The sequence below is a fragment of the Nanorana parkeri genome, unplaced genomic scaffold, assembly GCF_000935625.1.
Source record: "Nanorana parkeri isolate BGI_ZX_2015 unplaced genomic scaffold, ASM93562v1 scaffold142, whole genome shotgun sequence".
NCBI classification, from domain to species: domain Eukaryota; kingdom Metazoa; phylum Chordata; class Amphibia; order Anura; family Dicroglossidae; genus Nanorana; species Nanorana parkeri.
Window position 1 is genome coordinate 914,898 of NW_017306410.1, and position 27,723 is coordinate 942,620.

The 27,723-nt window shown below is 40.0% G+C and overlaps 1 protein-coding gene across 1 annotated transcript in view; it reads left to right on the forward strand.

The window, feature by feature from the left end:
- RAP1GAP2 (RAP1 GTPase activating protein 2) overlaps positions 1–27,723 on the forward strand; it is a 269,213-nt gene that overhangs the window by 112,986 nt on the left and 128,504 nt on the right. The gene's annotated exons all lie outside the window — the stretch shown is intronic.

A 27,723-nucleotide genomic window follows, 5' to 3' on the forward strand; every position in this document is an offset into this window, starting at 1 on the left:
CTGCCCACCAGGTTTATAATCAATTGTGTCTGATGTTTATTGACAAAATATCTCTGTGGCTGTTAGATGATTGCGTTTAACAGTGGAACAATCATTGTAGTATAATGACCATAATAGTGCATATTCACAAAGAGTGTGAAGAGCAGACATGGGAGGACACAACATACGCATTTCTTATGTATGTTGTTTTTTCCTTCTATATGTTCATATTATTTTTAGTTCAGCTTTAATGTCTTCTGCCAAAACCATTTTTCTAGTTTTTATTGGAGCTTGGCGGTTTTTATTACCAGGTTTTTATTACCATCTGTGTTTTCCTTTTGTGGATATCCACTCTCATAGTTGCCTCAGATGGCATCTCATTGGATCTCACGAGGGGGTCCCCTTTCTGGCCAGAGCGTCCTGCACAGCTCACTGACGTCACAGGTTGTCAGGAGCTCTGCTGCTTGAGGGCAGGGACTGATGTAAATGTGCTGCATAAATTGTCAGTGCTGTATAAATACCAATAATAAAATAAATTATAAACAAATAAATGTCCTCTCGGGGCTCATTCACACCACAATGCTGTATGCTGAATGCTCGCACTGTGAATTGATGGACGTTTTAATAAACAGCCTATTTTAAATGAATGATCAGAAATGCACAGCAACACATACGCATATGGGACAGAATGCATTTTAACGTATTGTAACACAAGGGATGCCATGTGTTGTGCCGTGCTGCTATGCAGCTCACATGCATTTTGGAGGTGCTTTTTTACAATAAATGGTACCGCTCTGCATGAAAGCATGTAAGGTGCATTCACGGGTGTCCACACTTTTCGTTGCCTGAGGTGGAGGGCGCTGGTAGTGCACATTACCAGGGGTGGGGGTAGTGCTGGAGCTCAGCTGAGCTCCTGGCAACCAGTGACTTCAGTGATGCTGGAAAGAGCCAGACCCAGAGGTTCCACCAGCATTCCCTTATCCCCACAATGTGCACCACCCCCTACCCCCTGCCCCTGGTAATGTGCACCACCAGCACCCCTAATGAGACCTAAGAGGAAATGTTTTTCTTTATTATTGGTATTTATATAGCGCCAACAATTTATGCAGCGCTTTGCATAGTGCACATTCACATCAGTCCCGGCCCTCGAAGAGCTTACAATCTAAGGTCCCTATCTCACATGCATACATACAAGGGCCGCTTTAGACTAGAGCCAATTAACCTTCCAGCATGTCTTTGGACTGTGGGAGGAAATCAGAGTACCCGGAGGAAACCGACGCACAGGGTGAATATGCAAACTCCTTGCAGATAGTGTCCTGACCAGGAAATCTAACATTGTTGTCACAAGAGCAGGTGAGAGGAAATTTCACATGGGGCATACCAGTTCCAATTACAACTGTAACTCACTTTGGGGCAATTTCCTCCTTTCCTATTATGTCTCCCGGTCAGGAAGTGAAGGGGACACAAAGATATACACGTTTTGCAGATGTTTGAAACTGATCCCTCTCTATCGAAAGCTATGAAATCACTTTAAATTGTATGAATTGATGGGAGGAAATATATGTCACGCAAGGGACAACTTCAGAATTATACTAATGTAGCACATCATCATCACACCTTCAAATGACCTTGTGGACCCAGTAAAAGGAATATGTTAACAGCGCTAACAAATAGATGAAAGCATAAGCCATAGGAAGGAACTTTTTTCTCTCACTGTCTGCCTTGTCATTGCTATGTAAGCTGAGTGGCCGCAGCTGTCTGGAGTCATCTGTGATTCTTGCTGCAGGAATCCCCCTCCGGAGATAAACGTCTCATGTAAATGAGGCCTTCAGCAATAAGTCAATCCTGAAATTGATTAGTTTGTAGACACATACTGTAACTTGGGTTGAGAGAGAGGTAACTCTGCCTACAACAAGTAGTATGCCTTGCTATACAGTTAAAAAGTGAAATGGTATGAGAAAAAATAAGAATTGCCTAGACAAATTACTTCCCAAGCATATCTCTGGGAAAAAGTTAAGGGACAAACTAGAGAATCAAAGACATTGATACGACGTGCTCAGTGACAAACAAGGACCATAGCTACATTGCACAAAAGATTGGGCATGGCTTAAAGTAGAGTCATAGACTAATTGTAGTATAAACTGTTTCACAGTCTACAGTATTTGTACCCACAAAATACCCCTTAAGATGGCCACTGCACGAGGTTTGGCCCTGTCAGGACCCCTCTGTTCTACAAAACTTTATTATTCAATCGACTTTTGTCAAAGGAGCTGGGTAGATAATTTTGGCCATCAGCAGTTACTTTTTGGGTAGTCTGACTTCAGGTGCCAGCTGACAGTAAGGGGAGGGGGGGAGAGGAGGAGTCCCTATCTATAGTTTAGCCTACCAGCTAGTATTAAAGCATTTGTGTTTTCATCCGGCCCACATTAAACCTAAAAGATCAATTATGAAAATACAACTTTATATATAGACAGGGATCTAAAACTTTGAGCTTACCTTGAATAAGACCTACACGGCAACAAGCAACTGTTGAGAAAATAAACGCTTTAGTCAGCACTATGTAACACAAAATAGCATATAGTAGTCTGTTCTATGTAATATTCTAAACAGTATAAAGTGTAGCAGTCAGAAATATGCAATATACTTCATAGTGCACATAATGCAGGGATTAGGAGTGTGTAACCTATGGAGTGCAGGGCTCAGGAGTATGTATTGTATGGAAAGCAGGGGTCAGATGTATATAATGTATGGAGTGCAGGGGACAGATGTATACAATCTATAGAGTGCAGGGGTCAGGACTATGTAATGTATAAAGTGCCGGGATCAGTTGTATATAATGTATAGAATGCAGAGGGCAGGTGTATGAACTGTATAGAATGTAGAGGTCATGTGTATGTAATGTACAGAGTGCCGGGGTCAGGTGTATGTAAAGTATAAATTCCTGGGTCATGTGTACGTAATGTATAGAGTGCAGGGGTCCAGTATATATAATGTGTACAGTGTATGGATCAGGAATATGTAATTCATAGAGTGCAGGGGTCAGGTGTATATAATGTATAGAGTGCTGAGGCCGGGAGTTTGTTATGTTCACACACACTCAGGTACATAGATATACACATACACACATACATACATACATACATACATACATACATACATACATACATACATACATACATACATCAGTCAGGTGTATGTAATGTATAGAGTGCAGAGGTCAGGTATGTGAAATGTATAGAGTGCAGAGGTCAGGTGTATGTAATCTACAGAGTGCAGGGGTCTGGTGTATGTAATCTACAGAGTGCAGGGGTCTGGTGTATGTAATATATAGAGTGCAGAGGTCAGGTGTATGAAATATATAGAGTGCAGGAGTCAAGCATATTTAACATACAGAGTGCAGAGGTTGAGAGTTTGTTAGGTTCACACACACTTGAGTACATACACACACACATAAACACACACACTCAGATGCATACATGCACACACACTTGGATACATACACCAATACACTTACATGCATACAAACTGTAGATACTTACAAAGTCACTTACCACTTCTGGACATACAATCTGTTATTATTGCTCATTGCCCTGCCAGCACCCTCCTAGGTTCCCCTGTGCCCCCACCTGCTGGCAGGAAAGTGTGGGGCACGGTGCCTAGGAGGAGGCAAGGAAATACCAGGCTGTGCCCTTTTTAGGGCCGCCTCCTCACACTATTCACTAAAGGCTGTGGCTGCATTGAAGAAACAGCCCAAGCAGGCTTAGGTTAGCTGCAGTACAGACTTTACATGCACCGCTCGTCTGTACTTATGAAGAGTGCAGAAGGCAGGCACAGTACACTGCCAACATGCCACTCCACTCTTTCTGTCACTTCCCCCAGATGACTGAACAAGGCACCGCCTGAGGCAAACAATTAGGTTGCCGCATGCTAGGGAAGACCTTTATTCTTTTTTTTTTTTCATTTTCTGTGCCCCTCTTTGATTTTGTTTCACATTGTTACTTGGATCTGATCTTAATGGCCAAACTTTGCTAACTGTTATCCCTCCATCAAATCAGACTGCCCCCGTGGCCAGTAAGAGCTCTGTCATTGAATAATAAAAGTTAAAGGCAAATAGTGAAATTTTGGCACAAAATAAAAAGCTATGCAAGACTTTTGGAAGTAAAAGTTTAAATTGGGTTTTTATGTTCACTTTGCACACAGGTTTGTTTTAAGGGTGATGCCAGATAGAAGCTTTTAGCACTATGCTTTCTTTCCTTTTCTTTACTGAAACGAAGGGCACTTATATTTAATACATTTCCCCCTGAGCATAACATAGGTAATTCAACCAAGCTATTTAGACAAGCTTTTTGGCCACTCGTGTTGTTAAATTAAGTTGTAGCCAGTCATGTGACATAGTATTCTTCACACACAAGGTTAGAACTGGATAAAAAAAAAAATTATGGTGCCTTTGTTCCTCGCTATCATTTATATTAGGAAAGGACTTTTCTGTGTTACCTAAAACCTTTCACGGATACAACACTTCCAAAATTTCAGGAGATTCACTGTTGGCATTTGTTCAGATGTTATTTCAGGTTCTGACCTTCGGAAGTGTTGAGCCAGCAGTGTGCCTCCATTCTTTACAATTTGAGCCACCAATCAGATGTAAAGTAAATCTGTGTCTGCCCATTAATGGCAAAGCAATAGGTGCACTTTATAACAGACATTCTTCCACTCTCCCACAGCTCCATTCTGCTGCTGGGAGCGAAGGAAAGTCCTGTGTAACCTATGAGTCATTGAAATTGTAGCTTACAAAGGACTGTGGACCTCCATGTGACAGCACTGATTGACCCAACACTGTCACAAGGAGTGAATCACATGGTCCTCCATACCTCAAAATACTGGGCATTTCCTTTGGCCTCCAGAGTGGAGAAACTGAGGAGAAAAGAATAGATAAATATATGCTGCTGGGGGAGAGAAATAAAACAATCCATTGCATTGCTCTGAATCAACAAATACAGGTTTGATTTAATCTTGCTTAGAATATGAAAGTTAAGGAAATGCGGTCACCATGATTATGAAGAAGCACAAGTCCTTCTGTGACCTAATCACAGCAATTATTATTATGTATTTATTATTAATATAGGCATTGATCACAGTATTGGTGAAAATGGACCTCCAGTTCTCAAATGCACTAAAATCTTCCAATTTCAATGTTTCACCATTTTCTGTCTGACTGTTGGATCTTTCCTTTTTTATTATTATTATGAAGTAGCTGTAAATGATGCCTGGACACACACCTCAAGACGTGAAGTGGTAGAGTGAGAAAAATGAGTCTTAAATTGGTAGTCATTGGGAAGAACCCCTTACAGATATCTTACATGACCATTAGTGGCATGGTAATGTACATGAGAAAGAAGATGAGATGTTTTACTGGTCCCATGTCTCTAGCTCTGGCAATAGTATTGGTGTCATAACTATGGGGGTATTCACAAGAGGGTGAAGAGTTTGGAGAAGTGAATAATCTAGGACAACATGGATGGACTGGAAAGTAAGCTGAATGGGAGAATTTCTCCAAATCAGCTATTTTGGCCTAGATTGTTCAGTTCTCTTGCCTTCGCCAAACTCTTCACCCTTTTGTGAATAACCCACCTAATGAGTCAATCCACCTTTTCTCAATGCTCAAGGAACCAATGTAACCGATACAGGAACCCTAGTTGAGAAAGGCTGGTCTATATTGTGCCTGATGACTGGTAGTGCCTTACTCATCACCTGCTTTGGGATGCTCAGGGTTGTTATTTCAACCTAGTTATTGATATGTTAGTTGTGAAAATGTCTGATGTTTTCATTTTATCCTTGGATATATTATTGACTTATATTAAACAAAAAACTACACACATCTTAATTATATTTATGTAAACATATTATTTTATTGTCTTTAGGATTCCTTAGAAAAAGAAATGCTCTTGTATTTGTTGTGACTGGAAAAGTACATTTGCCTACTTTACATGTGCCACTTGATACCAGCTACAAACTATTTTGTATAATTATGTGGCTCAGACCTTGAAACTAATAATCACATTTATAACATGTCATGGTGCTTCAGGAATTTCATTACTTACGGTCCCTTAGCAACTCTGCCATCAGTACCGTTAATGCCTAGTGTATTTCTCTGATCAAGTTATAAGGCTGAAATGTATTCATCATTTGTTGGGAAAGTACACTCTGTTTCATTTGAGGCAAAGGTTGCATAAACAATACAGCAGATTTCATGGATGGGTATCATTAGGCCTTCATTTATTGGAAGTAGTAGATCTATTTATTGGAAATTGCATTAAGGTATTTTGTCAGAGAACATAATGATCAAAGCCGTATATGACAAAAATACTTATTGGTCATGTAAAAAATGTAAAGTATTTTTCTGTTAATTAAATCCATATAATTTAACTTTAAAGCCAAACTGCAGGCTTTCTGTTTTGGGTAAGGCAGGGTTCAAGTCCTCTGTAGAGTTTTTATTACAGTGTCCCTATCGGGGAGATTTCCTCTTACTTCCTGTCCAACTAGGAAATCTCCCCATTGGGGAAACTTACAAACACACTGTTAGCTGTGTAAAGAATGGGAACAACTTTTCACATTTTTTTAATGCAGTTCTTGCCCTTCTGTCCTAATGACAACTGCTACCCCCCCCCACCAAATTTCTATAAATGTTTGACTCTTCCCACTTTATCCAAAAAACATAAGGAACATTGTCTGAAGGGTATCTAAAGCAAAGACTTTCTTTAGTCTTACATAGACTAGGTTAGAACTCCTGTCAAGTTTTTATTGCTGTCTGCATCCATGCTGAGAGATTCAACCTCTCTTTTTATCCTGATGACCACTATTACCAGGCCTGAAAGTGAAGGGAATGCCAACATTTTGTGTTGTCAATAAAATATGAAAAGAGTGGAAATCTTCCTTTTTTTAGTACATAAATCCGCAGTCACATGACCGCATGGCGTACCTGCCCTTCCTTCTTCCTGAGTGCAAGGGCATGTCCAGCAGAATTACATTTTCCTTCTGCCTTCCAAAAGGCTTTTTTTTCTGCTATGCATGCTCCTACAGCCTGCCACTGTCAATCAAGCAGAGCAGTCATGGGTGGTGGGACCACGACAAAGCTGTAGCTCCGATCAGCAAGCTAAGACCCCGCTCACACCTAGGCGTTTTGTCACGCAAAAAAATGTGCAATAAAACGTGCAAAACAAGAAATCCTATTCATTCCTATGGCCCCTATTCATACCTGAGCGCCTTGTTGCAAACTGTAAACGCATGTTGATGGAAAAAATACATGAGCTTCTTTTTGACAGATTACAGGCACAATTTGTTCTCATAGACTCAATCAGAAACGCTTAAAAACATGCGACCCAATCATTTTTGCATGTTTTTGTGCATGCTTTACATGCTTTTGCCCATTTATATCAATGTGTCACAATCTGCTAACAAAAACGCGTAACTTAATGTATGCATGTAAAACGTGTGCAAGAATTTGCAAAAACCTGCAGCGAAAAAGCATGTAAAAATGAGTGAAAACTCTGTCACCTAGGTGTGAATGCAGCCTAAAGGAATGCCGACTGACCACACCAGCTGGGATTCTGCTTCCATGCTTGGCATAGTCAGAATGCTACAGGAAGTGAGGACAACATGATGGATCACCAGGTATTTGTTAAGAATCTACTAAAAAGAGTGTAGAGCCATAGGAGGGAACATTTATCAATTCTGACCAATACTTTTTTGGGTGGAGGTGTTGATTTAAAGAGGAACTTTACCCTTATCTTTAAAATAACAACAACCACACCTTTAGAAAATTTTAGCAATTACAATCTACAAACAGATACTTATAGATTATTGCCGCAATTGTATTTATTGCATACCATATTTCTCTTTTCGTTCCCAGTCTTCTGATAGTGGCCATTTTTTTCTAAGGGCGGATTACTAGCTCTCCCTTTACTTCCTGGAACTCTGGCACATGTGACTAGACATGTAACCACATCATCTCAGGGGAGGAAATTGCCTTCTCCTGAGATCTCCTGAGATTACAGATAAGATTTCCTAGCAATGCTCCGCTGATGTAACCTTCCCAGGATGCAATGCTTTGCACATTACATAATTTGTGCCAGAACTGGACCAGGAAGTGGATGAACTCTATATGTAAATATATGAAAAACAAGTTGCAGTATACTCAACTGTGTGCCCAGAATATCCAAACTGATTCAATTGCAAGTCAATGGGAAAACAAACTAAAGTTTCCAACCGGTTAAGATAGACCACACTACCACTACTATCCCTGGCTGAACTTCTTAGTGTTTAGTATCTGAAAGGAACACCTCCTTAGTAAATCATTCCCCAGACACAAAGCTAGTTGGGCGTTATGTTACTACTGAAACCTTTTTTTACAGACTTCATTATAGAAAGGTTTTATGGCTTTATGGAAGTTTACTAGAGGGGGTTGGCTGTCAGGAAAGATGTAAGCCTCAGTAAGTGGAGTATTCATTCCCTGATCATGTGCAGTTATATGTGCCTTATATATTGACTCCTTCCCTAATAAATCAACTAAATCAGCATATTATTAGTGTTAATAATTTGTACCTGTGTCCCTATTGAATAGGAGGGGACAGGCAGTTAATTGTAGCAATGCTACAAATGGCAATGTATTAGAATTATTAGAACATAATATTGATATTGATGAAGACTGGCTTTTAAACATTTAAAGGAGAACTATGGGTCTAAGGCTTTTCCCCATAGTTCTCCTTAGGGTAACGGGAGGACACAAACTAGCGTCCTCCCGTCACCCTAGGCTCAGTATACCGCGAGCTGTAGCTTGCGGTAAACTGAGACGCCGCAGTATACCGCGAGCTGCTGCTCGCGGTATACTGAGACGCCGCAGCTGAAGCGGATCCCGACAATTATGCCGGGACCCGCCCAGCTGCGTGACTGACATCTGGCTCTGCCTGTCTAGAGGCAGAGCCAGCTGTACCCGCCCCCTCCCCCGTCCATTCCGCCAGTCAGCGCTGGCGGATCGGAGCGGGGAGGGGGGAATCCAGCCCCCGTGACAGGATCGAGAGGTGAGCGAATGCAGATATGTGTTCGCTCACCTCCCGATCTACTGAGCCGACCTGTGACAGTCTCATTGCCACAGGTCGGCCAGAACTATGAGGTGAGTGAAAAGCACCTTCTCCTTTAAAGAATTATTTCGAGTATTTTACAAATTATTTTGGCAAAAAAGTACTTATAGTACCTACATAACATAAAAATGTGTCCCGTTGTCTTTCTACAAGCTGTGCCTTCAGTCTTCAAGTTGTAAGATGGAGGTTATAACACTTGTTTTATTCAGTTTGATAATTCTAAATGTGAGGTTTCCTTCTAGTATACACACACACACACACACACACACACACACACACACACTAAACTGGATAGACCTCTTGTCTTTATTCAACCTTATCTATTATGTTCTACCTCCTGCCCTTTTTCACAGTTGCAGCACCACATGAATATGTCCTCAAAGGCCACATTCCGGGCTATCTAGCTGAAAACTGGACAGTTGCCACTGAAGTGTCAGTATTGAGTACTGGGATTAAAGAAGAAGTCTCATCAGAAAGATCTTTTATTCCTTCTGTCTACCAGGGGACAAAGTGCAAGTAGCACATTGTTCCACTCAGAACCATGCTGTGATTAGGAAATAAAAGCTCTAATTATTTCTGATTGTGCTGGCTGTCAGCTCCACCCCAGGCTGAAGCCAAATGTATGCTTGTTCTGGGGGAGCTGGGGGAGCTAACAACGCAGCACTGTAGCCACTGCACACACTGCTGTAAGAATGTGGACATTTGCTGAGAATGTGGGCTGTGGACAGTGTTCGCAGTGAGTAAAGCAGGGGTGGCAAACTCAAATTCATCGGGGGCCGCATCAGCAGTATGGTTACCCTCAAAGGGCCGGTTGTATAGGACTATGCATCTACTCTTTATTATCATAAATAGTTGCCTCTGCATTCAGTTGCTACTGGTTTTAATAATAATTTAAGTAATAGCTAGCCTTGAAAACATCCATAAGAAACTTTATTGGAGACTGCTCAGACCGAACACCATGGTGTCCTCAATAAAGTTCTCCTGTGGACGATACCATTGTGTTTGCCACCCCTGGAGTAAAGGGAACTCTTCTGAGAATGCGGACTGTGGACAGACATTGCAATGAGTGAAGGGAACTGTATTAGAACAATAGATAGTACTCGACTGTGACAGGCAACTGAGCCCACATCTACCCACCTGCTATTCTAAGGAGAGATGCTAGCTGATGGCTTGTGCTATTCATTGTGAATGATGGCACTCGTCTACAGTGCACACCTGCCAGAGATGAGCACTGTCACCAACCCCTCTCCTCGCTGTCCCTCAGACCTTATTAGGTATTCATCTCTGTGTGGCCATCATTGGCGGACAGCAGTGAGGGGATGGCTATCACTGGCAACCATGCAACTGCCAACCGGTGAGACATCTTTAACTCTCATCCCATAGACTGTTAGGTAGAATTTTCAGTTCTGCTAGAATTTAAGGTATATGTCCATTCAAATCTTTATTTTTTTAAATTGAGTAAAGTGGGGAAGGTTTAGAACCACTGTCAGGTTTTATTGTTATCAGGGACACCATTAGAGAGATATCCCTTAACGTTCTTTACCACTGACAACAGATTTATCAGAGAGAAGTAAGGCAACAACTTCAACAGGGATAAAAACAGCAATAACAAGCTGACAGGGGTTCTACTCTGCTGAGGTTTATTTGGAGATTTTTCCCTTGCCTCCTGTCTGGTGAAACCATTTTCCACAGACCAGGAAGTGAGGGGAAATCTCTCTGGAGGAGCCCCGGACAGCAGTAAAACAGGGGTTTTAACCCTTCCCCAATAATATTTAAAACTATAAAAAAAACATTTTAGCTAGACATACACCTAACTGTCTTTATTTAATGATTTATATAGCACATTAAAACCGCTTTTTAATTGGACTAGAGTTTCTTTTTAATAAGTTAATGCTTGTATTACATTCCTGAATTAGAATCTATAATGGAGCAATTAAAGGGGGTGTGACTTTACAATGGAGTGTTAATGTAATTACTCTAAAACATTAGTTAAAATTATTGATCTAGTTAATTACTGTTTGGAATTTACTAGACTCTTACTAACAGCTTTAATGGACCAATAAACCAGAAATACAAGATTCCCTATAGAAAAGAACAACTAATTACACTAACCGATGTACAGAGTAAGTAAATGTTCCAATACCTGTCTATCACCATTTACAGCACAGCTGATCTAATGTTCAATAGAAACACACAGCAGAAGCATTCTGATTGAAGGCTGCTTTTATAATCCATCGGTAGAATTTCCAATGTTTGGAATTGTTTTCTCTGAAAGATATTTTCAGTTCTTATAAGGTCTTTTAGGCAGAACTCTAGCCTTACCTTCAGTCTTGCAGTTTTATAGGCTCCTCTTCTGTACCAAAAGTGCTTATTCCGATTTCACTGCACACTGTGTGTTTCTCACAATGTGCATTAGAAGGTGCAGCAAGTCAGATAAAGCCCTCCTGATTTCCTGACTGGAGGATGTCCTGCATCGTCTAGCGCTTTCCTCCTGTGCCTTGCTATCCCTGCTCCACACCTTTCATTCATTGAAATAAGTAAAGTAAGTAAGTAAAGAAAAACTGTACTTATATCTTAAAATAACAGCAAAGGCACCTTCAGAAATGTTTAGTAATGACAATCTGCAAACACATACTTCTAGATAATTGCCGGCTTTTTATTCTTTGCATAGCTTATTTTTATTTTCTTCCCCAGTCTTCTGACAGTGGCCATTTTAACTAAGGGCAGACCAATAGATCTCCCTTTACAACCTGGAGCTCTGGCACATGTGATTAGTACATTTCACCATGCACATCATCTTAGGGGAGGAAAATGACTTTCCCTGAGATCTCGTGAGATTACAGATGAGATTTCCCAGCAATGCTCTGCTGATGTAAATTTCCCAGGATGCAACGCTTGGGCACGATTACATCCTTTGTGCCAAGTGGACCTGGAAGTAGAAAAAAAGAACTTGCATAGCTACATAGTATTTGAAGTTGAATAAAGACACAGGTCCATCAAGTTAAATTGTACGTAAAATAAAAATATGTTTGTTCAGCTAATGAGTGTAAGATAATTTCATATCAGCATGCAGGGCTGTATGTTGATGTGATGTTTAGTCAAAGGGTGAAAAGGTCCACTTTAAGTTCTTTTAGCCATGGAGGGTCAGCATCACATGTGGATGTTACCGAGGGTGGTCTGCATGTAAACTGAGTGTGACAAGAAACGCCCACTCCTCCAGATCAACATCTACCCATTAAGGTATTTTGATATTTGCATAACTCCTCCCAAGAGCCGGCCTATCCCCTACTCCTTAGTGTTTTCAGGAAGCTATGTACAGCACACTGACAGCCCCTCCCTCCATCCATGATGTGCCTGCATAGAGAAGCATAGAGCCCCAGTGATGATGTCCTTGGGTCTAAAATAAGGTATGTAATTAAAACAGAAAGACGTTTTATTTAAAGTTGATCTCCAGGAATATGTACAAACCACCCTTGCAGAGGGTCTCCACCTTCACTGCAAGTTTTAAATGCCGTTTTTGCCTAAGGTACCAGTAAAAAGCACTTTTACTTACCTTACCCTTCAATCCCCCAGCAGCTGGCGCTCACCTTTTCTCTATGACGCTCCGGCTTTTGGGTGGACCCTCGTCATCCTCACTTGTAATGTAGGTGATGATGGCACATCTGCGGCTGCCAGCTGGTGCGCCAAAGACAAAAGGCTGCAGTGGACCTGGTGCATGGAAGGAGGAGCCTGCAGAAACGAAGAATAATGTACAGTATGTGCATGTGCTTTTTACTGATACACTAGACAAGAACAAGCATTTAACACTTACAGTGCAGAAGGAGCCTCACTGTGCGGGTGTTCATTTCCTTTCCCTGGAGTTCAGATTTGAAAATTACATTAACATATTGATGAGGGTGGAAAGGAGGAACCAGCAAAGGCAAAATATAAGCAGATTAAGCTTCAGCTTTAAAGGGAATTAATATACAGACTCATACTAATTGCAAAAATATCTAGTGCACACAAACTGCCATGTATATAAAATGTATAGATAACCTGTAAGAAATAATTACTTTAGATATTAATGCTTAATGAGGGAAGGAAGGGGGGGAGGGGGGGGGAGCTGAAAATAAAAGTACACAGCTCCACTAGGCTCATAAATCAGCATAGGCAAATTGCACATTCAGTATTGTCTGTTGAAATTAACCAAAACTCAGGAGGTGAAGATTTGCTATCTTATAAGGAAAATCCACTTTTTACCTTGAATTCCTCCTGAAAAAAATATTGTACTTCCTTATATGTGACTGTGTCTAAGCACATAGCTGTTTTTCTGCAACATGAAATCATATAAGGCATGATGCCTCTGATAGCTAGTCATGACCGATTTAGATTGTAATCTGGTGATGTTACTACTGTGTTGTCACTGTCCTCCTTGCTGGAGAGGTAGTAGCACCAGGGAACCTGCAGTGCAAACATCTCCCTGCTTTTGCTTCCTTTATCCTGTGGGTTTGTGCTTTCTCCACTTCTCCTCATGCTTCTTTAATGTTAGCCCACAAGTCATTGGGGACAGCTTTAACATGAGAAAGCAAAGTCCCGCTCCTCTACAACAAGCTGCTTGAGGGCAGGGACTGATGTGAATGTGCAACTATGTAAAGCGCTGCGTAAATTGTTAGCACTATATAAATACCTGTAATAAATAAAAAATGGCCTCCTCACAAAGTGCCTTACAAGGCTGGTAATGGGGAAAAGATCAGCTGCAGGGAGCCTATAAGTGACTACTCCTTTGCCCTTGCTTGATTTTTTTAGGACAAACCTTTCACAGTACAGGCCCTCTTCAAAGTGGAATTCCAGTTTTGTTAAGAAAAATGCAATCCTACGTGCATTTTATACATTGCCAAGAATCCCACCTTTCTCTGTTAAGAAGAAATGTATTTGCAGTACCATCTCCCATGTCACACTAACTTGGGAAGCCTCTGTCCTCAGTATTATAACCCAAGCAATCTTAATGTTTTAATGTAATGTGTATGTATGTATGTATGTGTGTGTGTGTATATATATATATATAGCAGAACAAATGTGTTTGAGGTGCTGGATTTGGCTCAACAGTACATAATGGTTTAAGAAGGGGAATTAGACAAATGGGGCACAGTGGCTCCAGTGAGGCTGCTCTTAGCACAGACATCTGGCCCCAAACTGGAAAAGATTGGAATTGTGTTTTAAACCAGTCTGACGGGTAAAGTTGCTGAGTTGTTGGGAATGCCATTACCAGGAATGAGAGAATATTTTTTTCCCAGAAGAGGTGGTACCGTTGCCAGTTACTGACACAAGTTAATTAAAGCCAATTTTAAATCAACCTAGCAAGGTCTGTATAAGAATGCAAGTCTACACCCCATTTTTGGCAAGAACTGAAAATGTAATCATGTTCTTTATGGAGTGTGCCAACAATGTTCTAATTAGACATTATTTAAGTGAAAATAATAGGACTCTTGCACTATCAATAAATAATGAGATCTCTGTCATAGTGCCAAGTTTAAAAGATTAATTTTAAGCAGAACTCCAAAAAATGGCAGTTTTAACAAAGTGTTAAGTCTCCTGAGGTACATGCCACTTTAAGTATCTGTAATTTCTTTAATTTTTACACTTTCATTCAGGTCAAGATAGTATACTTCTCACTATACTTTCAGCCTGCTGTAATATTGGGATCTGTGGCTCTCATACATGGAAGCCTCAGTGGTGTTTGTCCACCCCCTCTCCCCTTGCCTATTCACAGAACACTTTATATGCTGTAAATGGTTCACAAAATACTGTCACGCTCGCAGAGAAAATAGGGTAATGACCTGATCGGATTACAGTTGCAGAGTCTGAGGCAGGTTACTTTAGTATAGTATAGAAGTTTATACAAGCAAAGAATAATAACGTGCAGTTCCGTGTTTCCTCACAGCGGGACAATCAAAATAGCTTTACATAACAGTCCATGATCCAGAAGCATAATGTACACTCCAGTGTTTCTTCACACCAGACTTATTAGGTTCGTTTAGTATAGCAGTTCATATTCCTGAATATGGCCAGTACCACAGCTTCTAGAACACAAAGTCCCAACAAGAAAAGCAAGCGGATCATAATTGAGGGAATACTTGCAATTAGTAGCTCAGAGGATAAGTCCAGTGCTGATGCTAATGGCTCTCTCTATGGACGTAACTTTTCCCGCACTCATGTCCCCTGTAAGGCAGGTCTCCTGTGGTAGCAGCTGCTGTGACGAACGATGGGGTCTGTCAGTGGTACTAACAGGATCAGCAGGTAAGGAGTGAGGTTCGTGGCCGAGCCAGAATTGCTCAGCGTTGTGCTGAAGACAACAGAACACCGAGCATTTCAAACAGTGAGGCTAATAGCATGTGAGCAGGAAGTAGGAGGAGCAGCATGCCTTGCTGTGATTGGACGGCGGTGGTTTGCTACAGTCCGCCCCAGGGGAGCCTATTACAAATGCAAAGCATTCTGTGAACAAGCAAGGGGTAAGGAGGGACAGACAAATAAAAATGCAGCTTCCGTGTATGAGAGCTGCAAATCTCACAGGTGCATTGGTCCAGAAGAATAGCAAAAGCTATACTATCCGGCCTGAGTTAAAGTATAAATATTAAAGAAATGTCTGTTTCCCTCTTTTTTACATTAGCTACTGCAATGTAGTGACCTACAATACTAACAGAAGCAGAGCTAAAGGCCAGGAATGGCACAATGCCCTTCCTACATATTGTACTAAAAGCCTGGGGTGGAAGAGTTGGCGACTTCATACATGAGGATGTCAGTCATTACTGCATCACTGCATTTGGAGAGGAACACACTATAACAATCATTATTTGATTTTTTTTTAATCAACTACAGATGCATAGTGTAATCCCATGGCTGAAAACATGGATCATGATTGCAAAAAAAAGACATTCATTGATAGTGAAGTCTTGTGACCCTACACAGGACCATTATTCCAGTCCTGGTTTGTCAAAAGGAATATCATTATAGTAGAACAAAGTAAAAATACCCATCCAAACATTGCCTTGGCAGTAGGTACCACACAGACATTAGAATGTCACCTGAATTGGATGAAAACATCTGGATCAAGGGACTGTCATCTCATTTCTATGGTCACCTTTAAACTGATGCACTTGTAAGAGCCAGAATAGGAAAAGCACTTTAGCAGACAATTTTCTGGCATATGTACCATCCTGAGGGCAGAACACAGCCTCTGTAATTGATAAATGCAGGATAATTTTGTTTTCAGTATATTGCTGTGCAGTTTCCCATTATCATTTCTTCTGGTCTCCTGTGATGCTCTAAGCAATCTGGACCATTATCAGGAAATGGATTGGAGAGTGCACACTAGAAAACAAGACAAGGGTTGTGCCAGTGATCAGACATTCTCAAATATGTATCTGTTTTGGGCGGTTGCAGGTTAAAAATCAAATTTCCTTTTATACATTTGTAGTGCAGCAGTAATGGAATGTGCTTCTTTCATCTCCACGTCATGCCCTCAGGCCTTAGAAACTTCTGTACTGGCCCTGATGTTATCATGTTTCAGTGTTAACTAATAACACAAACTAGTTTTTATTGTATATTTCACCGAGGCCAAACATTGTTACAGTAACAATTATAATAATATGTGCTAATAAACCAAAAATTATTAAACATTTAGAGTACACCTTAGAAAAACTGCAATGTAAACTATGGAGTAAAAGGTCAATAAAATAAGAGTCAAGAAAAACAAATCTTGCAAGATAAACACTCCTAGTGAAGCCCATCCAGGTCCATCATGCAAAATAGTTATTTTATTGTGTATATTTAAATTAGTATGCCAAAAAACGCACATACTTTTCATGTTGGACAAGCTTTTTCAGGGGCAAAGGAAAACAATCAAGACTTCTGGATACTCAAACCTTCTTCAAATACATTACAGGATCACTGATTGAAAAATTCTAAATTTTAATTTCGGCCAAAACTTTTTTTTAAAATAGTTTTAGATAGAGTGGGGATCTGTTAGAGAGATTTACTCTCTAACTGTGTTGTTGGAGACATCAGCAAGGCAGGTAGTGAGGGCAAATCTCTTTAAAGGAGAACTATGAGGTGAGTGCTTTTCACTCACCTCATAGTTCTAGCCGACCTGTGACAATGAGACTGTCACAGGTCGGCTCAGTAGATAGGAGGTAAGGTAAGCAAACACATACCGGCATTCGCTCACCTCTCGATCCTGTCACGGCTCTCTGCCGTGGCAGGGGAGGGGCTGGATCCTCCCCTCCTCGCTCCCATCCGCCAGCGCTGACTGGCGGAACGGACGGGGGAGGGGGCAGGCACAGCTGGCTCTGCCTCTAAATAGGCAGAGCCAGCTGTCAATCACGCAGCTGGGCGGATCCAGACATAATTGTCGGGATCCGCTTCAGCTGCAACGTCTTAGTATACCGCGAGTAGCAGGTCGCGGTATACTGCGGCGTCTCAGTATACTGCGAGCTACAGCTCGCGGTATACTGAGCCTAGGGTGACGGGAGGACGCTAGTTTGTGTCCTCCCGTTACCCTAAGGAGAACTATGGGGAAAAGCCTTAACCCCATAGTTCTCCTTTAATGGAGCCCCAGATAGCAGTTAAAACCTGCCAGGATTTCTAACCTTTCCCAACTCCAGGACTAAGAAAAAAAAAGTTTTGGCCCCTTTTGTTTCCAGTGATGTGTACCACACAAAATGTATCTGCAGACTCAGGACTTTATTGTAGAAGTGATCGGGGAGGCTGTATGCTGAAGTGATCAGGCTCTCTCCCGATCCACCTGGGAGTCCGGGACCACAAAAACAACCTTCGGGATGGCAAGCGGTGTGTACAGAGGGGTCTCTCCTCTGTAGATTAAACCCAGAAGTGCTCTGGTTAGAGCACCACCGGGCTCACAGCTGTCAGAAGTCAACCACTAATGGTTGGTGTAGGATTTTATGTTCTCGATCAGCTCAGGGACCATGCAGGGGAGACATTAGCGGTCTAATAGTCTGATAGTAATAAAGTGAAGTAGAAGAAAAAAGAAAACTTAGAAAAAATACAATTTAATAAAATGTAAAAAGAAAAAAGAAATTTAAGAGTGAAACCATGCAGCTAGTATGCACATGTGTATGTGAACATCAATTGCGCAAGAAATATTGGATATCTCCATGCATGCTGGAATGAGAGGAATAATATAAGAACCATTATTTATGGATAACTCTAAAAGAGATGAACTGTGAAGGCTTTTAAAACCTCGCTTATGGAAAATATTGGGTATTGTAGTCTGTCCCTGTTTCACAGGTTTTTAGGCTTGACATATCTGGTATCTGTTTACTCAACACAGTCTCATCTTTTATATTTGACAGTGTTTTTGTGAACTAAAGTCACTGTTGGTGTACTTTTTACTGAAAAGGTAAATCTGATGCACAGTTGCACAAATATTGTCTGACATTTGCAAAAAGTTGTAACTACCATCTTTTAATCCTACAGGAGGCGTAGGCAACCTTGGCACTCTAGGTGTGGGTGAACCTACAAATCCCATTATGCCTCTGGGAGTCATGCCTGTGACTGTCATGGTCTTGCAGTCCCTTAGGGGATTTTTAGTTCCAACTGCTGGTGTACCGAGGTTGCCTACCCATGTGTTACAGGTTCTCTACTTTCAGAGAGAGGATTTTTTAATTTGAAGGCCTAAAATGCAACCCTAACCCTAGTTAACATGTATGTGAAAGGGTTAACTTTCACATGCACTTTATATAATTACACTGGGTACCCAGCCACAACTTTGCTCACTTCCAGATTTATAAATCCCAGCAAATGTTGCTGGCAAATGACAGTGAATGGCGAGTGTGTCTGGATTCACCCAGTCCTGATAGACACTTTGGCCTTCAGTGGTTAGTATTGTACACAATCCATAAAGAAGTATCTGAGTCATAGACAAGGTTTTGGTGACGATGTAGCCTTCTGATGTAAACCAATACAACTTTTATCATAGTGTATCCAAAATAAAATGCTGGCACAATTGGACAGCTATTCTGATGGATTACTTACTACCAATTCTTATCTTTTGCCAAAAAGATATGCATCCATGTTACTAAATCATCAAGGATACAAGCGGACAAATCAAAATTGTTACTTAAACAGCTTGTCATTTTTATCATTAATGTTTACATTGTCTTCATGAAATTATGATTTTGCACACAATCAGAGGTGACAACCAAAGCAATTTTGTCATCACCTTCCTGTGGACTCTCTCCAGTGGCAAATGTAGAGCAGAAAGAAGTGTCTGATTAATACAAACCATTCAATCTTTCAAAGGGTTCCTTATTACTACGATGTAGATAAATCAGAATCAGTATATGCAGGCTTTATTTTCTGTAACACCCACTGGATTGGTGGGTTCCTGTGGTGCTATAAATATGACAACACAGCAGGGTCGTTATTGTCTTGAACTGAAATACGGTTTTCCAGAATCATTTATGGAAACCTCACAGCTTTCCTGCAATTAAATTATTTTCAAACAAATGTTTTATCTCATTTGTTATTATTTTTTCTTCTTCTGCAGAATAACAACCTCGGTACACATATATTAAACATTTTCCTTTCCAGGTTTTCTATTTTAGTGCTCTGATAGTATGACTGACAATTACCTGGCCATGCAACGCTGTACCCAAATTAATTTTATATCATGTTTTGAGAAAGATAGTTGGTATTTAATGGGCACTGTTTTGGGTTTTCTGGGTTTGTTGGGTTTTACCAGGCAAGGAAACAAAGACCAATGATATAGGATTACTTATATTTCTAATAATTTTTTATCTATAATATAATTTAATTTCTAATAGACAATGATTAGGTGTTCCTGGCATAACATTTTAGGTGGTCATTGTCATTTACCCCCCCATCCTTGGTGGCCAGTGTTGTTGTTTTTTTAAATAATCCCATATCATTGGTGCTCAGTGGCATTTTAAAATCCACACCTTGAATGAATATAAACCTTGTGATCTGTTGCTGCCTTTCTCTTGTGTTTAGATACATTTACATATTACATATACATGCATCTGCAATCCTCTTCTCCTTCCTTCACCCTTTGTGAGAATAAAGGGAGGGCTGGAAGCAATAAAATAGAGCAGAATGAATAACATAACTATTGTAATATTGTCTTCTCTTTATCCATTACTTGTGATTATGCAGCCTTAACCACAGATGATTACATCTAAAACGATAAGTGGTATATGTCTTTGACAACACTCTTTGTCTGTTAGATCCAAGCAGCACATTAGGAATTGCACACCATTCTTTCACCATAACAACTTTAGGGAGATGTTTTGTATATTGTAACCTTTAGTGTGTAAGTACTGCTATATAAAGCTTTTATAGGGCCAGTATGAATGCAGTTGTTAAGTCATTAAATCTGTACATGCTTGTCCATGGAAGGATTTATGTTTCCCCCTTTTTGATTATCCCAGTTTTTCTGAAGAGGATTCCTAGCATAGGCATGTGCAGGAGGGATTACAGATACCTGGAACCCTCCCTTGAATAAGAAACACAGTATAAAATATTAAAAGAGACTACTAATTAAATTGTTTATCCAGGGAAATAATGACTTATAAGTGTGCATAAGGGTGTGCACACAAGTGCAAAAACACACACACACACTATATATATATACACACACACACCTGAGGATTCCCGTTTTACCATTGCTTCAACTGTCCCTTACCAGCAGGGGTGCGGTAATAAAGGAGGGAGCCTGGCAGGTGTGACCCACCCAGTTTCCTGATTAGATGGGAAGCTGCAGCCATGCTCCCTCGCAGATTCTCTGGCACCTAGGACTGCAGCTGTTATGTGAGGAATGTAAGTGGCAAGTGCTGCTGCGCTCGATATCACTGAGCCAGTCACAGAAAGATCTTTGTGATCTCTCCACCAGCTCAGTGACTAAAAACACGGCACCTGCTGTTGCGGTTTCGGTGTTGGGGTAATTAGGGTGTGCCCATGAACGCCCTATGCATACGTCTATGATGAGACTCATTTTTGTTTGTAAAATGGACTTTCAGACTTACTGTTTATATGCATTCAATGATAGTATTTAGTGGAAAGTTGATATGTCACACCGTTACACGGACACACTGTTACACGAGTAATTTTAGTACATCCCATGATGTCTACAGCCTAAACTGCTAAGAAAATTTGTGTCTTAATTACCTATCAGCTGCTGAACGCTTCCAGTACCTGCCACTATCTTAAAGAGACAGATTTCAATAACCTCTCCCTTGCCTTCATGAGGCTTGCCTGTCCCCTCCCTTCTGCCACTCTTTGTATTGGATTTACTATTAATTATGTGACTTACATAGACTAGATTGGGATAAATTAGACTTTATTGACAGTTTGTGAATGGGGGAGATGAGGGAGGTAGCAGTGTTATAAATTAAATCAGAAAAAAATTATAAAATGTATCTCGGCAGCATCTGCACAACCCTACCATATCCATTTTGTGTGGACTGACCCTATACTCTTATACTGCACAATATGCAAGTGTTTCATTATATATAAACTTTTATTGCTGCATTGTTAACATTCTGCTTTGTGTACATGCATACTGTTTAAAACCACAAATTAGGTTGGCAGCAAGATCTGTAATAGTGGATGATAAAGTTGCCCAGCATTAAAACTTCAATTTGTCAGCTAAATGTATTGGAGGCAGCACTTTTGTTGGCAGGAGAATGCAGCTTGGTAATGTTTTATGAGCTGATGGTATCTCTGCTTCAAATATAGCTTTTATCTGCTTAGGCTTTAAAGGGAAAACACCTCATATTTTGTATTTTGTTTTACCGTATGCTAATCTAGTTGAAAATGTTTAAATCTTGCCAATCTGAATACAAAGTTTGTCAGGTTGGAGCACTGAGTTAAACTCCTGGCAAATTTAAAGAAAAACAACTAATTAATGCATTTAATAAAAACTAATTAATTGTATTTGTAAATACCTGACTTTGGCTTGATGCAAGACAGTGACCTGGCTGTGTTGCTTAACTGCTGAAGAGCACAGTCAGGTCACAAAGGTAGCTGTGTTGTATGGCAGAGTTGTGTAAATGTCAAGATTAAACAGGCAGACATGAGTCCTGTGGCTTGTAAGACGGATCCTATATGTGTATTTGATCTGCATTTTTAGATTTATGTCTCAGTTTAAGGGTATACCTGTAAGGAGAGACATATAGAATTAATCATGCTGGCCCCATTTTTTAAATACTGTTGCCTGGCTGTGTGTGGCCCCTGTACCTCTGTATTCCAAACCCAAAATAATCATGCAGTAAATATTAGATTCTTAATTCTGTACTTTTTTTGTTTTTGTCTCGGATTCAAAAAGCATTGCTGTCTTCAACATGCCACCCAGGCAACTTGCATTTTCAGAAGGAGGTCAACAATACCAGCCTGTATAATTTCCTTTTATGATGTTTCAATATCTTTTATGCTGTGGATTTTAATTATGAAATATTAGGTATGTAGAAGGAATTCTGTGTACTCCACGGTATATAATTATGCCATCACTCTTTAGGTATTGAGATCACATCTGCATTCATGATAAATTATTGGTAAAAATGTTCTCACGGATTATTAGTCGTCAGGCCAAGCTAATTAGAAAGGGATTTATATACTGTCACGTGTCATGCACATGATACACGTTACACATGTTACAAGCAGAATAGATAATGGAGAATTTGTCTTTCAATTAAGAAAATTAGACTCTAGGATTAAGAGCTTATTTCCTTGGCCAAAAGCTAGAACTTCTTCATTTAATCGCTTCCACTGCTATTAAGACAGGAATGTAAAAAAACATACCAAATTGAACCAGTATATGACCAAATTGAACCAGTATATACAATCAGAATAAATATAGTATAACATAAAGATACAATAGGTATGATAGCGATCACACCTAATTGTATATGAACTATATGAAATTCCATTCAAAACCAAGGGCATCAATATGTAGCTGGCCACCTTTGCAGCTGTCATAGCTGCAAAGGTGGCCAGCTACATATTGATGCCCTTGGTTTTGGAATGGGATTCCATATAGTTCATATACAATAGGTGTGATCTCTATCATACCTATTGTATCTTTATGTTATACTATATTTAATCTGATTGTATAACTTAAATTTTTCTGAAAAGGTTTTCTAGAAGATTTTGGAGTGCAACTATGGAATTATGTGCCTATTAAGCCAAAAAACCATTAAAGAGGCCCTGTTGTTGGACAATAAGACCTGGCTCGTAATTGGTAATTCAGTCACCTCGAAAGTGTTCAGTAGGGTCGAAGACAAGGCTCTGTGCAGGCAAAACTAAATTCCTCCACACCAGACATCTTCTTGAACAGAAGAGGACCTTTTCCACTGTGTGTTTTATGCTATTGTATTAAAAGTACTCTTCACTTGAAACTCCTGAATTTAATAGTTGAAGGGAAGGGGGTGCCCACAATATTTTGGCTGTACAGTGCACACAAACTAGTAGCATTTAGAATACGTGAATTGATCAGTGAATAAATGAGGAGCTGCACCATTTTTAGTAGTAGCACAAGAGAAAACAGAAACACCTGTTCTCTGTAAAGGAGTTCCCTTAGGGAGAATTTGTCAAATTTCATGTAAACTAATGGACAGCATGAAAGGATAAAAAGGTGATGGCTGAAGGTCACACGTGCCAAAAGGTTAATGAGCTCACCTGTCTTTGAAGTTTGAGACATATTGTATATGGGCTCATTATAACCTGAGAGAAACCATCATATTATTTACTTTCCAAAAGAAAAATCTTACATTTCAGCTTGTAGGATATTAATTGTAACCAGAAACTTGGTTTGTTGTAATGTAAAGTATAATTTATAGTGAAGACTCTGTACTATAGACATCTTTCAGGACTGACATAGTTAGACAGACATAGCTAGCTACTATCTCTCTCTCTCTCTCTCTCTCTCTCTCTCTCTCCCCCTCTCCCTTCTCTCTTCCCTTTAGAGTCTTAATTGTACAAATATGACAACTGACTATACATCTGGTTTTCTTCTGCTCCATATTTATAAAAATTCCTTTTTGAGGGGGTCAGTTTAGCAGGTATGATAAATAATTCTAAGGCTCCATTCACATATGGAGTGTCCATTTTACGAGTGGAAAACTGCGCGGCACGAAAACGTGGAACCTTTTACATGCGCGCGAATTCGCACATTTGTGGCTATTACTTTAGCCGCAAATGTGCAGAATCCATCCAAAAGAAACCGCACTTGGACTATTTTGCGGGACACGCGGTTTTCTACCACATGGATGCTGCTCTAGTCTGAATAATGCACATTGGAATGCATTGTTTTTTTATGTTTAGCACATTTCTGTGCGTACGAAAACGCACGGAAAACCGCTGATGTGTGAATGGAGCCTGAGATCAGTTATTTTGCTATTTTTTCAATAAACACCTACACCTAGTGAAAGTAGAAGTCAGCCTTTTTAAAAACATGACTGAACTGAAGAAAGGATCGGCAGGACAGCAACGCAACTAGTATTTTCACAAGGTGAGCAAGCGCAACCTTAAATTTATCTCTATTAGTTGGAAGACTTAAGCGCTACAGTGGTCATAATTTTTAACATTTGCTTTACAATAAATTACCAATAATTATAAACTCTTTAAATAGAGTCTGTCAGGAGAGAAATACTAGCATCATGACTTCCACAGCTCCACTACTCTCAGCTTGCATATGTTTTCTCGATAAGTGATTCACTTTGTAGTAAAGCCAGGGGATCAGCAGGACAGCCAAGTGACTATGGTGGTGAGCAGAGATATTTCCATCATGGTAGGTTTCTGCTGAACCGTAAATGTGTTCTATCTAAGACTCTTTGGTTGAAGGTCACAAGCGTTAGTGTTTTTATGCTTTTCATAATATGTGTTTTGTAGGAGGAGCAAGACTTACGTCCTTTAGCTTTTTAAACCTTTTTTTAGGTGGTCTTCCTTAGACATGTGCACTGCCAAAAAATTTGTTTAGTTTAGTTTCGTTTTAAATTCAGATTTGTGTTATTTCGTTTTTCGGGATTCGGAATTCGGATTCGGACGAAATTCGTTAGCGGTAGTTCGTTCGAGCGTTTGTTTCGTTTTCGTTTCTTATTTGTTTCGTTCATTTGTTGGCAGCCATTTGAGGGGGAAATGTTTTTCTCCTCTAATGTCACTTTGCTCCAACGAACGAAAAGAATAAGAAACGAACACGAAAACGAACGTCCGAATGAACTACCGCTACCGAATTGCGGAAACGGAAATTCGGATTTGTTTGCATTCGTTATATCTGTAATTCGGAATTCGGATACATCCGAATGTCCGAATTTCCGAAATTTCGTCCGAATTTCGATTCGGAAAGAAACAAATCGCACATGTCTAGTCTTCATCACCCTTTAATGGGACTGACCAAATGAGATTGATTTATTACATGGGAAAACATTTAGTTAGCATTGTGAATAAAATTCAGTCATCTGTAAGGCAAAAAACCTTGATTCACTGTATTCACTACAAGCTACCAGGTTCCTACCTTCATCTTCCGGTTCAATTATCTGGATAAATATTCAGCCATTGAAGGTTGAGCTCAAAACATGGGCACTTTTTTCAGAAGCTTTTAAACAAAAACAAAATCAACAATGGCAATTTTTATGTTTCTATAATAATAAGGTCACTAAAAAACAACAGCAAAAAGCAAAGTTTGAGAATAATTGCTATGCAATCTCTGTGCCAGCCAATGGACCAATAAAATTCTATCTGATGAATGTGCTACTGGTGCAGTATAAAGTATTCTACAATGGAAGAATATTTAAATATCACGGTGCGCTGTGGCTTGCTTTTCAATCAGCAAAGTAGTTAACATCCCCAGTAAACCATAAACTTGATAAATGCGCTATATTGATAGCAGCATGAGTTTGCAGGAGCTGAATTTAGACAGCTGTTTGCAAAGGGATTATTATTTCAACTGCAGTCCATCCTGCTAAGAGCAAGGGGCTGTTTCATTATTGCAGAATCAAGAGACAGATTACAGCGTTGAAGGTCTGTCCTGAAAAGTTGATGTGCGCCAGGGCTGTAAATTGCTTAGCCAATTAGAGCAAGGGGCTTAGATATACTGCCAGATTATTTTCAATAAAGGTATTAGGCTTTATATCTGTATCATGGCCACAATTATTTTTGAGTTGGATAGAAATTACCGTTATAATCAATAATAAGTGACATTGAGTTGCTGTGTTATTGTGTGGGCAGTTTATGGCTCTGTATCTTGGGTTACATTAAAGGGGAGCTATTGGACTTTTAAGGGGCCAATTAAAAACTAGAGCGAATATGGCTGAACTTTGCAAGGTTTACTCCACAAAGTGGCCTTCATATTACTCCCTACTGATGGGAACAGTACAACCATGAAGGTCAGGCTAAGGTGGTACAAAGGAAACCAAAAAGCCAGCCCTTAAAGTACTGTGAGACACAGCATTGGCCTTCTTATAACAGAAAGTATTTGGACATCCTCACTTCCCACACAAAACCCAAAAATGAAGAACTCAGTCTCTGCTTATGGGTAAGTAAGCAGAACCAAAAAAATAATTATTTTTTTGCCCCTGTTGGCGATGTTTGCATCCACAAGGGCTGGAGTATAGTACAGATATAGCAATAATTTTACAGAACCAGTATTGGAAACTTGCATACAGCTGTTTCATGCTTCTTAGCCTTCATAATTTCTCAATATGGCTTTACTGGCTCATTGGTGTAGGGCTTGTGAGTCAACAGGAACAGTAGAACCATTAAGGTCATGATAAAGCCGTACAAATGAAACCAACAAGCCCACCCTTAAAGTACTGTGACATACAGAATTACCTGCATCATACAGAAAGTATTTACACATCCTCATTTCCGGCACAAAACTCCAAAACAAGTAGCTCAGTCTCTGCTTATGGGTAAGAGGGCAGAGTCATGCAAATTATTGAAAAAAATAATGATTTTTTTGGTTCTGCTTACTTACCCATAAGCAGAGACTGAGTTCTTCATTTTTGGGTTTTGTGTGGGAAGTGAGGATGTCCAAATACTTTCTGTTATAAGAAGGCCAATGCTGTGTCTCACAGTACTTTAAAGTCTGACTTTTTGGTTTCCTGTGTACCACCTCAGCCTGACCTTTATGGTTGTACTGTTCCCATCAGTAGAGAGTAACATGAAGGCCACTTTGTGGAGTAAACCTTGCAAAGTTCAGCCATACACGCTCTAGTTTTTAATTGTGCCCCTTTTAGCCGTCTGTGCATCCAAAACTGCAGGTGTGTAGCACAGATGTAGCTGTAATTGTATAGAGCCAGTAGTACAAATTTGCATACAGCTGTTTCAGGCTTTCTGTTATCAGAAGGCAATGCTGAATCCCACACCCTATTCATAAAATGCAGGCTGTGGTATCCCAAAATGTTCCCCTTGCGTAACTCCGCAGAGAGAACTTATTGATTGAAGGAGAATTAAAGCAAACAAAACAGAAGAGCTCAGTCAGGTGACCTGTCATAATCAAGTGGCTTAGCTTTCCTCCTGTTTATAAACCCGCAATACAGGTTTATAAACCTGCAATGCAGGTTTATAAACCAAAGTCTTATGCATTAAAAATGTGCATTGT